Source organism: Trichechus manatus, unplaced genomic scaffold, assembly GCF_000243295.1.
Source record: "Trichechus manatus latirostris isolate Lorelei unplaced genomic scaffold, TriManLat1.0 scaffold00001, whole genome shotgun sequence".
In the NCBI taxonomy this organism is placed as follows: domain Eukaryota; kingdom Metazoa; phylum Chordata; class Mammalia; order Sirenia; family Trichechidae; genus Trichechus; species Trichechus manatus.
The window spans coordinates 21,956,474-21,969,856 of record NW_004443937.1 but is presented as its reverse complement, the minus strand read 5'-3'; the positions used below and the strand labels follow the sequence as shown (position 1 = coordinate 21,969,856).

At 44.0% G+C, this 13,383-nt stretch overlaps 1 protein-coding gene across 1 annotated transcript in view; it reads right to left on the bottom strand.

Moving 5' to 3' along the window:
• The window catches only part of ACKR2 (atypical chemokine receptor 2), a 28,220-nt gene extending 16,918 nt beyond the window's left edge, over window positions 1-11,302 (bottom strand). The window contains exon 1 of the mRNA XM_004368434.3: window positions 11,266-11,302. The gene's annotated coding sequence lies outside the window, so the exon portion shown is untranslated. The remainder of the gene's footprint in view (window positions 1-11,265) is intronic.
• Window positions 11,303-13,383: the final 2,081 nt, after the last annotated feature.

Below are 13,383 nucleotides of genomic sequence, written 5' to 3'. Positions count from 1 at the left end.
ACAACTAAATAAACCCATAACAAAAGAAGAGATTGAAAAGATTATTAAAAAACTCCCAGTTAAAAAAAGCCCTGGCCCAGATGGCTTCACTGAAGAATTCTACCAAACTTTCAGAGAAGAGTTAACACCACTTCTACTAAAGGTATTTCAGAGCATAGAAAAGGATGGAATACTGCCAAACTCAGTCTATGAAGCCAGCATAACCCTCATACCAAAACCAGGTAAAGACACCACAAGAAAAGAAAATTACAGATCAATATCCCTCATGAACATTGACGCAAAAATCCTCAACAAAATTCTAGCCAATAGAATTCAGCAACATATCAAAAAAATAATTCACCATGATCTAGTGGGATTTATACCAGGTATGCAGGGATGGTTCCTTGTAATTCATCAGCATCTTATGGGGAGACATAGACTGCAATCCTGTTTCTCAGCATACTTTTGCCCACTAAATATCCATTGATGATTCTTTCTGACAACAGTTATCACTCTGGTGTTTGCCTAATGGTGATTTTCTATTTCCATCACTCCTTCTTCATTTGTTAATTAGAATTTTACTGTAAGAAACAGTTGATCCTTCCTCCCATTTATTTGTTCAATTATTTATACCAGTATGGACTCGTGGGTATTTCTTTTATTCTGTGGGTTATCACCCATTATTATTATTATTTCTTTTGTTGCTTGAATTGTCCCAAAAAAATCCCAAAAACCCATTGCCGTCGAGTTGATTCCGACTCATAGCAACCCTATAGGACAGAGTAGAACTGCCCCACAGGGTTTCCAAGGAGCAGCTGGTTGGCAGAGAATCTCTTAACCACCGCGCCACTAGGGCTCCCAAACTGTCCCATCCCCTTTTAAAAGATATCCAGCCCATCTGCTTTCTGTTGAGCTGATTTTCCTAATGAAATCTGTCCTAAGGTTGTCTCCCACCCTCCGTGATTCTCCGCAGCCACAGCATACACATCAAACACCTACACCTTAGTATGCAGGGCAGGTTGTGAGGGGAGCTGAGATCCCCATGTGTGGGCAGCCAGGTTTCCCTGGCACACACGGGGGAGTCTTCCCAGCCAGGGCTGGGCCTTTTCCTGGAATGGGCAGGTTCCAGTTAGGGGAAGTCAATCACAGTTCCAAGGGTCAAGAGCGGAGAGTTCCAGGCAGGGCTGAGCCAGGCAAGGTGACACCAGGTGCTTCCCCTGCACTCCAGTTATCCTGCTTTTCAGTGATTCACCCCTGCCCTGGCCCTGCCCAGCAGCATCCTGCCAACCTGGTGCCCTGAGTTTTTCCTGTCTGACTTCCCCTTCTCACTTTTGCCGGAGGGATATTTACTGAACAGCCCAGGTGGCAAACAGCTGGGCAGCATTTGCCCAAATTCTTTCATGCAGAGGAAGTGCTCTCCACGGAGGGGATGGTAACCAGCTGTTCCCCACCAGCCCTAACCTAACCCATTGCCATGGAGTCAATTCCGACTCATAGTGACCCTACAGGATGGAGTAGAACTGCCCCATAGGGTTTCCAAGGCTGTAATCTTTATGGAAGCAGACTGCCACATCTTTCTCCTGCAGAGCAGCTACTGGTAGGTTCGAACCGCTGACCTTTTAGTGAGCAGCCAAGGGCTTAACCACTGCACCACTTGGGCTCCTTCCACCAGCCGTAAGGCCAGTCAAAGCAGAGATAACAGTGCATTGCAGCAAGGGAAACTCAGGTCAGGGAGAAGGAGGACTTCCTGATATTGAAGTAGGCTGGAGAAAGAAGGCTGTGAACTTATCTTTTTTGCTATCTTTAAGACACACAAGGAGGCTGTTTGCCCTGGGAGGGGAGCGGACTAGCCTCTGATGCACAGGGCCTCTCCCACAGGTTGCAGTGCCTCTTCAGCTTCAGGGTTGTTGCTGATGTTATCTGCTGTCGAGTAGCCCCCAACTCATGACAACCCCATACACAATGGAATGAAATGCTGCCCAGTCCTGTACCATCTCTATGATCAGTTGCGGATCAGACCATTGTGATCCATAAGGTTTTCATTAACTGATTTTTGGAAGTAGATCACCAGGTCTTCTTTCCTAGTCCATCTTAGTCTGGAAGTGCCACAGAAATCTGTTCAGCAACATACACATCTTCACTGACAGGTAGTGGCTGCGTAAGGGGTGCATTGGCTGGGAATCAAATCTGGGCCTCCCACATGGAAGGCAAGAATTCTACCACTGAACCCCCAGGACCCCCTCAACTTCGGGGTAAAAAATACAAAACAAAAAAACCAAACCCATTGCCATCAAGTTGGTTCTGACTCATAGTAACCCTATAGGACAGAGTAGAATTGCCCCATAGGGTTTCCAAGGAGTGGCTGGTGGATTCAAACTGTCCGTCTTTTGGTTAGCAGCCAAGTGTTTAACCATTGCACCAGCAGGGCTCCCAACTGCAGGGCAGAGATGTTAAAATCTTTACTATTCTTACATACTTTCTAGAACACTTACTTTTTTTTAATTGTGCTTTAGATGAAAGTTTACAGAGCTAGTTTCTCAGTAAACAATTAACACGCATATTGTTTTTTGACGTTGGTTGCCAGCCCCACGATATGTCAACACTCTCTTTTCAACCTTGAGTTCTCCATATCCATTCGTCTAGCTTTCAAGTCCCCTCCTGCCTTCTAGTCCTTGCCCCTGGGCTGGTGTGCCCATTTAGTCTCGGATACATGCTTGAGTTACGTGTATTATTGTTTGTTTTACGGGCCTGTCTAGTCTTTGGCTGAAGCGTGAACGTCAGGAATGACTTCAGTAGTGAGTTAACCAGCACACCTACATTTTAAACATGGACACATCTACTGTTACAATGAAAAATGGCATCACATTTTCAGAACATTTCCAGAACACCTGGTTCTCTCTTCAGCCGAGTACCAACCGTCAATATGTGAACCTTTTGCCTGCGGCCTGATCCTTCCTATCCTCTACGACCCAGCTCCGGCCCTTCTCACCCCGGAAGCCTCCCAAGGCCTCTCCAGGCTTCCCTGATCCCCTGTTCTGAGTCTGCAGGGTCTGCAGGCCGTGTTGATCTGCACACAGCGCTTGGCACTACCCCTACACAGAGCAAGAGCTCAAAAGATGCTGGCCAATTGATTGACCCACCAACTGGCTTTTTTGGTGAAAGAGCCCTGGTCTGCCCTTGCCTCATCCTCTGTCTCACTCTCTGTCTCTCTGTCTGTCTCTCCATTTCTGTGTCTTCCTTGGGCAAAGTTCACTCCACTCCAGTATGAGCCCATGACGGGGTCAGTCTGGTCCATCTACGGAGTTTTAAAAGTCTGAATTTCCCTCCAATTTAGCAGCTCTGTTAGTGCCCACGCTTACTCACTTTGATTAGATTTGTGCCAGAATCTCAAATGCAACTGCTTCCCATCATGGCCCATTGACGGCACAACAGGAAGGAAAGGTTGCTCATCTCACCTCTCCCACTTCCTCTTTCTGTGCTGCCCCCCAGGCTGGCCCCCTCCAGCCACTGCAGACCTGTGCTGTCTCCTTCTATTGCATATTTGCCAAGAGGCACTGTCCTCATGGCATTGGGAGGGGGCTGCTTTCGGCTAAGGGGGAATGTATAACCCTTTCCCCAAGTCCGAGTCCCTTGCCTTACTAAAACATATGTTTGAAATCATTGTATTTATACATTTACTAAATAACTTCAGCCTTCTGTTACACATTAGAGCAAATGGAGTGGTTCTCCAGACGTCTTCTCTGCCATTTGGACCGTGTTGAGGTTATCATACTTATTTTGCAGACAAGGTTGCCAAGGTTCAGAGAGAAAAAGCAACTTGCCCAGAAACACAGTTAATAGAAGCCACCTGACCTTTCTGACTTCCACCCAAGTGCTCTCTTGCACATAATGTATGTGAATATACTGCTTAATTCTTTTTCTTTCCTTGTCCCCAGCCCCTCCAACTCTGATCCGATCAGCGATTCCAGGACAGAAATTATTTTGTGCTTATCTGCGGATCCCCCAAAGAATAACCTAGCCAGTGCTTGACCCATAGTAGACGCTCAATAAAAGTTTATTGGGTGAATGGAGGCTTCTGTGCAAAAGGCTGTCCCAGAATTCCCAGCTCTTAACCTAAGACTGGCCTCAATTCTCCACTAACTCCACTAACCGGGGTTCAGTTTTCCAGTCTGCTTTATTCATACAAATTCATCTAATCCTCCTGGCAACCCCTTTTAATAATGAGAAAAATAGAGCACGTAGAGATTAGGTGACTTTTCCAAATTCCAGAGCTGTGATTTGAACCCAGGCAGCCTGATTCCCCCACAACTCCACTCTCGACTCCTCCAGTTGGTTTCTGCGCCCTCCCTTCTGAATCCTGGTGTTTTTCAGTTTTATTAAGTTGTGTATTTTGGCACTTTTCAAACATATACCAAAAAAAAAGAGAAAAAAAAAAACCAACGGAAAAGTATTATGAACTCCTACATGCCTATCATTCAGCTTCAACAGTTTTCAATGTTTTTCACCTATGCTCCCTCCCACTTACCCCTTCCTGTATTATTTTGAAGCAAATACCAGACATCGTATCATTCCATCTGTGAATATTTGAGTGTGTATCTTTAAAAGATAAGGTCTTTGACCATTACCACACCTATAGAAGTTAATCCTAATTCCTGCATATCATCAGATATCCAGTCACTGCTTATATAAAGGTCATAATTTTTTTCCTTTACAGTTTGTTTGAATTAGAATCCAAATGAAGTCTACCCACTGTGATTAGTTGATATTTTAAGCCTTTCTTTAATCTATAAATTCCCTTTCCATCTCCAATTTTTTGCTTTTCCTTGCAACTTATTTATTGAAGAAACTGGTTGTTCATCCTGTTTCCAACAGTCTGGATTTTGCTGATTGCATCTTCATGGTCTCGTTTAACATGCTCTTCTGTCCTCTATTTCCTGTAAACTGGAAGCTGGAGGTGTGATCAGATTCAGGTTTGATAAGATTGGCATGACTACTTAGCAGGTGGTGCTGTGTTCATCTGTCAGGAGGCAGGTACATTCTGGGGGTCTCTCTTCTTGTGAGGTCAGCAGCCATTGATGCTCAATGCCCAGAACCATTAATTCTTCAGTGGTTCCGCCATGGTGATCTGGCTTAGCTTTGGGGACCTATAGTCTCTTCCTGCAGACTCTTGCCCATTCCCGTCCCTGCTCTAGCATCTTCTTCCTGGCTGGCTTCTTAACTACTGGCATTCCTTGGCACCTGGCTGCAAGGTCCCTGTCCAGACCACAGTACCTCTTAGGGCTGGGTACAACAAGCAGGAGACAGAACTCAAATTCCACCTGGAACCTCCCACTTAGGGGCTGTTCTTGGGGGATGGGATGCTGGGAGGTCATCACAACATGAGCCCTCACTCCTCCAACTTAAAAAAGAAAACTCTCAACAGGTGAAGTCAGGCCCAATTGTCTGCTGAGATCATGCTGTTCTTGAATTAAAATGAAATGGGCTTGCCCCTGACTTCTGCTTATTCCCAGGAGCTTATGTTGTCACAGTCACTTCTAGCTCTGAGTTTTGAACTCTCCGTCCCACTCACAGCTCACTGTCTACAGCTGTCCTTGTTCCCCTGCAGGCCCGGTGTGGGACTCAGCCCAGTTACCATCCTTTGTCTCCTCTAATAACTATGGGACTCTTTTGTGAGTGTGGCAGGTTTTCATTAGGTTTGGGGCAATGGTTGGAGTTCAAGTTGCCATATGGCTGCACCCCTCTTATTCTTCCTGGGCCCTCGTCAACCTCTGACTCTTCTCTCCACAGACTCAATCCCCTCCCTATAGTACAGATCAGCTCAGTGATGCTTCTGCAAAGACAGAGACCATCTGCTTCTGGTCTCACCTCAACCGCACAGAAGACCTGCAAGAGGCCCTGAACTTTCTGCCTTTCCCTGTTCCCATTCCCACCTAATCTCTGGGGATGGAAGGGAACAGTGTGGAGATTTATATTCCTCTCGCCTTAGAGCTACTTTTTGTGCTAATGGATCCCTTGGGCAGTCTGTTGAAGCCTTTGGACTCCCTCTCAGAATAATACTTTTTAAAGCATAAAATAACATATGTTAAAAACCCATCATAGCCAAAAGCTGGAAACAACTCAAATACCCGTCAATGGTTGAATGAGCAAACATATTGTGGCCCATCCATGCCACAAAAAGAAACAAACTATTGATATGCATGACATTTTGGACGGATCTCAAGAGAATTATGCTGAGTGAAAAAATCCACTCCTCAAAAGGTTACATACTGTATGATTCTATTTATATAACATCCTTGAAATGACAAAATTACAGAGATGGAAAACAGATTATAGCGGTTGCCAAGGTTTAGAGAAGGAGGTGGAAGAGAGGTGGCTATGGCTATACAAGGGTGATGGGAGGATCCCGGTGGTGATGAAACTGTTCTGTGTCTTGACTGTGGTGGTGGTCACATGAATCTACATGTGATAAAACTGCATAGAACTAAATACACACACACACACACACACACCACACACACACACAAATGAGTGCATGTAAAACTGGTGAAATGTGAATAAGGTTGGTGGATTGTATCAACGTCAGTTTCCTGGTTGTGGTATTGTACTACAGTTATGCACGATGCTACCATTGAAGGAAACTGGGTAAAGGGTGTATAAGATCTCTCTGCATTATTTCTTACAACTTCACATGAAGCTACAATAATCTCAAAATAAAAAGTTAAAAAAATTACTCTCAAATACAGCTATTAAATATTTTTAAAATGAAAATTATGACTTGGCAACATATGCATTTCATTAGTAACACATTTTGCAGTGTGACTGATTACTTTTGTGTGTGGCCTTTCTAGCCATGGTCTTGTAACTCCCACCCAGGTGATTGGGCAGGACTGTGTGATAGGGTAATTGTGGCCCACCAAGGGGATTCATCAGTTTTGCCTTAAAAGAGAGCCAATTCCAGAACAGACAGAAGGAGTCCACCACCACCAAGGAAAGAGAGACCAGCAGGAGAGACACAGCAGCAGGAGACAGCACAGTGGGCTTCCTGACCCATGAAAAGAGAAAGCTGAGTGCCTTTGGGCAGATGTGGAGGGCCAAGGAGAGATGTGCCTGTGAGCACAGCTGGGAAGAGGCTGTCCTGATTTAAGAACTGTATCCTGAGTGTTCCTGAGCCTGGATTGTAACAGTTACTTCCCTTATAATAAACCCCTTAATCGTGAGTATGGTCTTTGAGTTCTGTGTGGCCATTGCAATGAATTATCGAACCCAGCAGAGAAGTAGAGAGTGCTGTGTGAGGGACAATTGGTGTCAGAGTTAGTAAACGTGGCAGAGAGAGGAGGCCTGTCTGGACTCCATCTCATAGGATTCAGCCTAGTGCCGTTGATCTTGGTTCTCCTCCCTCCTTGTGGGATTGGAGGAGGTCAGATACTGTCCCAATGTCGTTTTCACACATTTAAAAAGATCTAGTGAAGGATCATACAACTACCATGATACTGATGAGAATAAATGAAATTTCAAGACACCTGCATCAATTGTCATGTAAGAAAAAAATATTGTGATGTCTATTGCTGACAAAGTCACAGGTCGTGTTAATACTATGTTTTGTTGCCTACATTCATAATTGAAGAATATGTTAATTTTATTAGAGGCTAATAAAATAAATATGCAATTTATTTTGCATGCAAGTTCAGGGATCCCTGGAAGTATATCATGGACCCCAAGTTAAGAACTTCTGCTTTAGAAAGAAGAAACATCTACAGTTACTTTTTGTTTAAGAGTAACTTTCTTTCTTCCATTACAGAAGTTATAATGACCATAAAGAGCAAAAAGTAGCAGATGGAGCATCTGTGGAAGGGACAATGGTCACAAGCCTTGGTCATGGGTAGGGGGTGGTCTGGGGGCTCTGGGGGTAATATTTTTGCAACATTATTGATGTTTCCTCATATTGACCTTCCCTCCATGCAAACAGCCAGGCCTCAAGGAGGATCTCGGAGTCTTTCTTTGACCTTGGAGTACAGGAGTTTGAGGAAATTAAGGTTCTCTTTCTATCCTATACCAAAGTAAAAAGTGATTCACCAGACTGAGTAGAAGATGGGAGGCAGGAGGGGGAAGATGGTCACTCTAGACATCAGAGGGAACCTGTCTGTGCCTTACCTAGAGTCCCTGGGTGGTGCAAATGGTTAACGCATTTGGGTGCTAAATGAAGGGTTGGAAATCTACTTAAAAAAAAAATCAGTCATTGGAAACTCTATGGAACACAGTTCTACTCTGAAACACATGGGGTCACCATGAGTTGAAACTGACTTGATGGCCATTGGTAACTGGTGCCCTGCCCTGGCCAGAGTCCTGGGTTTTGTGGGATCCAGGGGCAGAGGGACATGACACATGGTCTGAGGTGAACAGTACCATAGGTAGCCCCATCCCATGTCCTAACCTGTCACACAAGCAACCAAATGAAGTACTCAGGAGACCTGCTGGGCCTGCAGGTGCTGGTAGACCATACTGAGTGTGGACATATGGGGCTGATGGCCAACAGCAGGGTAGGATGATGATGTCTAAGTGGACACCCACATGGACAGATGCCATGGGTCACAGCACCGATCAAATCTCCTGGAACTGATGCAGTTCTGGGAAAGAGAAACTCCCACAGTGACTGATATTTACTTTCCAAAATCTTGTGGAATGGGGATCTCAAAATAGAAAATCAGTTGTTATAGAAAAACAAGATCATATTTTCTTACATACTTGAGTTTATAGCCAGAAGTGCCCACTAGAAGCACTTCTGGAATCCACTGGCATAGCTTATGTAGCTTTTGACGTCCAACTGTCAAAACCCACATTGCTTTGTCTGAGGGCTTGCTATGGCCAAAGAAGCCTGTTTTGCCCCTGGCCACTAGGACAACATGCCAGAAGTTGTGAGGAAAGAGTGCTCCCCACTGAGTATCCCTCAACCGATGACTGATGGGAGCATCAATACCCCAGCTCCTTTGTCCTCAGGTGGAATCACTCTGAGCTGTGTGTTCTAAACTGTCTCCCTGAGGTTCTCTAGTGGGATTAAGCTCCAGTGACCCACAGGAGTAACGGGTTTGATAATTCACTTTTTATCGCTGCCTTTCCTCCCCTGCCTCATTTCCCTACTTGCCTATCTGTGTCTCCTTCATCTCCCAAATAAGCAATTAGCTTGAACCATATGACGTTGCCAATATTTGAGCTGTTTCATCTTATAAAAATGCCAATTTTAGTTCACCCTAATATTTACACTCAAATCTTTGTCTCAGGATCTGCTTCTGGGTGACTCCTTCTAAGACAGCTATCCACATATGCTATCTAAGGACTGTCCCCTTGAGTCACCACCTCACCAGTCAAGGGGAGGAAAGAGCTGAACCAAGCTCCATGGGCTGAAACCCTGTGATCTACAGAGGACCCCTCTGTCTTCCCCCAGTTCCGCAGGGCAGTGGGTCCTGGGAAGTAGGGTGGACAACACAGAGGCCACATCAGGAGTGCAAATATGCTCGCTGGGCACAAATCACAGAGGGAAGTGTGGCCACGAACTGAGGAAACCATGAGTGATAAGGAAATGCTTTAACTGGAAATGTGATGGAATACTTGGAAGCAGAAGCTCTGGGTGTGGGCTCAGTCTGGAAAAGGGAACATTTGGATGAGGTCAGGAAGGTGACTGTTCAAAACTCCAGAGGCCTATTTGGCCTGATCCTAGACGTCCCTCCTAGAGAACTCAATATGTTGGGATGGAAGGTTCAGGAAGACTTGGGCTAAATCAGAATCCTGGGCATAAAGGTAGGATTGGAACATCTCAGTTAGCCACCCAGCAAAACTACACTGCTTCTAGGGCTCAGAGGGTATGGGGACTGCCCTGCTAGACAACAGGGGAGGAGCAGAACTTGGACTAGAAGCCAGGCCTGTTCCACCTGAGCAGACATTTTGCCTGTGACTCACAACAGGAAATGCATTTTCTTTGCTGGCTCATTGCACACATACATACACCTGAAATGGAAGTTTCACAAAATAATAATTTCCCTAATCACCCACAATGTGCTCTAATATTTTCTATTCTATTCTGTTTCACATTTTTAAAACACTGGATGTACCCCAGTGACTGATTTCACAACCTGCTTTTGGGTGGTGACCTACAGTTTGAAATACTACCCTTGAGCATATCCAGAAATGAAGGGGTGTGGACGTTATTTCTGGGCTTCTTCCCAAATACTGTGCATTTGCCATCAGCCTCTGTGTTCCATTCAAATTCAGGATTTGGGGCTGCAGGGATTGTGGGGCTGAGCCAGGGGAACCTCTGGAATTCCATAAGGTGAAGGTAGTTCCAATCTCCTAATACTGTGAATCAAACCAGGAACTGCCAACACCTTCACACATTTTGCCACATCCCCATACCAACTCTACTATGAATCGCTGTATGATTATTGTCTCTAAATCAACTCATAATTTTAAAACTTAAATATTCACTCTAGCCCTGTCTTACAGAATAATATTGGTGAAATGACAGGTTTGATTGGTTATATATTCCCCAATATAAAATAAAATAAAAACGTAACTATGAAAATAAAACAAACTTGTCTATGTTTCACCTTACATAATCCAACCAGCAGCTTTTCCCACCGTGTTCTTTTCACAGGGGATTCGATCCAGTCTCTGCACAGCTGCAGCTGTCCCGATTCCTACAGAGGCCTCACCCTTTCATCCACCTCTTCAGTCATAATCACCATCATCATCTGGCTAGCAGCACTAACACTCATTTAGTCTTCACACCCACCCTGTGAACTGTTACCATTATCCCCATTTTAGAGATGAGGAATCTGAGACACAGAAATATCAGATATACTTGCCCAAAGTTCCACAGCTAGCAAGTGATGGGCCTAGGCTTTGAACCCAAGCCATCTGATGGCGCAGCTGTGTATCTAAGTGCTACCCTTTACTCTGAAGCCTACCTACCCCCAGCCTCAGCTGAAAAACTTCTCTGAGTTGGAACAGACGGTTACCCTCTTGCCCTCTATCCAATCTTCACATTGCCACCAAAGTGAGCTTTCTAAAACATAGTCAGCTCCTTTTTCAAACTATGTGGTGCCCAGAAACATAAAAGATACAATTAACAAATATGACTTAAACAAAAACCATCTGTTTTCCAGATAGTTTTTGTTTAAGTCATATTTGTTAAGTAGGATCAGTAGTTGGAAAATAGGGGCTTGGTGATACAAACTACACCAGAGATCACATGACAGAAATTTGCAAGACCAACAACTTATTCATTGCAAATACCTTTTTTCAACAACATAAACAGCAACTATATACGTAGATCTCGCCAGATGGACAACATCTGTGGAAAGACACAATGGAGAAGGTCAGGAACAACAATCAGAACAAGGCCAGGGGCCGACTGTGGAACAGACCATCAATAGCTTATATGCAAGCTCAAGTTGAAGCTGAAGAAAATTAAAACAAGTCCACAGGAGCCAAAGTATTATCTTGAGTATATCCCACCTGAATTTAGAGACCATCTCAAGAATAGATTTGACATATTGAACACTAATGACCGAAGACCAGATGAGTTGTGGAATGACATCAAGAACATCATACATGAAGAAAGCAAGAGGTCATTAAAAAGACAGGAAAGAAAGAAAAGACCAAAATGGATGTCAGAAGAGACTCTAAAACTTGCTTTTGAATGTAGAGTAACTAAAGCAAATGGAAGAAATGATAAAGTCAGAGAGGTGAACAGAATATTTCAAAAGGCGGATTGAGAAGACAAAGTAAAGTACTATAATGAAATGTGCAAAGACCTGAAGTTAGAAAATCAAAAGGGAAGAACACACTTGGCATTTCTCAAGCTGAAAGAACTGAAGAAAAAAATTCAAGCCTCGAGTTGCAACACTGAAGGATTCTATGGGCAAAATATTGAATGATGCAGGAAGCACATCAAAAGAAGATGGAAGGAATACACAGAGTCACTGTACCAAAAAGAACTGGTCGACATTCAGCCATTTCAGGAGGTAGCATATGATCAAGAATGGATGGTACTGAAGGGGAAGTCCAAGCTGCACTGAAGGCGCTGGTGAAAAACAAGGCTCCAGGAACTGACAGAATACCAGCTGAGACGTTTCAACAAATGGGTGCAGTGCTGAAAGCACTCACTCATCTATGCCAAGAAATTTAGAAGACAGCTACCTGGCCAACCGACTGGAAGAGATCCATATTTGTGCCCATTCCAAAGAAAAGTGATCCAACAGAATGCAGAAATTATCAAACAATATCATTAATATCACACGCAAGTAAAATTTTGCTGAAGATCATTCAAAAGCAGTTGCAACAGTACATCGACAGGGAACTGCCAGAAATTCAAGCCGGATTCAGAAGAGGATGTGGAACGAGGGATATCGTTGCTGATTCCAGATGGATCTTGGCTGAAAACAGAGAATACTGGAAAGATGTTTACCTGTGTTTTATTAACTACGCAAAGGCATTTGACTGTGTGGATCATAACAAATTATGGGTAACATTGTGAAGAATGGGAATTCCAGAACACTTAATTGTGTTTATGCGGAACCTGTACATAGAACAAGAGGCAGTTGTTCAGACAGAACAAGTGGACACTGAGTGGTTTAAAATCAGGAAAGGTGTGCATCAGGGTTGTATCCTTTCACCATACTTGTTCATCCTGTATGCTGAGCAGATAATCCAAGAAGCTGGACTATATGAAGATGAATGGGGCATCAGGACTGGAGGAAGACTCATTAACAGCCTGCTTTATGCAGATGACATAATCTTGCTTGCTGAAAACAAAGAGGACTTGAAGCACTTACTGATGAAGATCAAAGACTATACAGCCTTCAGTATGGATTACACCTCAACATAAAGAAAATAAAAATCCTCACAACTGGACCAATAAGCAACATCATGATAAATAGAGAAAAGATTGACGTTGTCAAGGATTTCATTTTACTTGGATCCACAATCAACACCCATGGAAGCAGCAGTCAAGAAATCAAACGATGTATTGCATTGGGCAAATCTGCTGCAAAAGACCTCTTCAAAGTGTTAAAAAGCCAAGATGTCACTTTGAGGACTAAGGTGCACCTGCCCCAAGCCATGGTATTTTCAATTGCCTCATATGCACGTGAAAGCTGGACAATGAATAAGAAAGACCAAAGAAAAATTAGTGCCTTTGAATTATGGTGTTGGCGAAAAATATTGGATATACCATGGACTGCCAGAAGAATGAACAGATCTGTCTTGAAAGAAGACAGCCAAAATGCTCCTCAGAAAAGAGGATGGTGAGACTTTGTCTCACGTACTTTGGACATGTTATCAGGAGGGACCAGTCCCTGGAGAAGGACATCATGCTTGGTAAAGTAGAGGGTCAGTGAAAAAGAAGAAGAC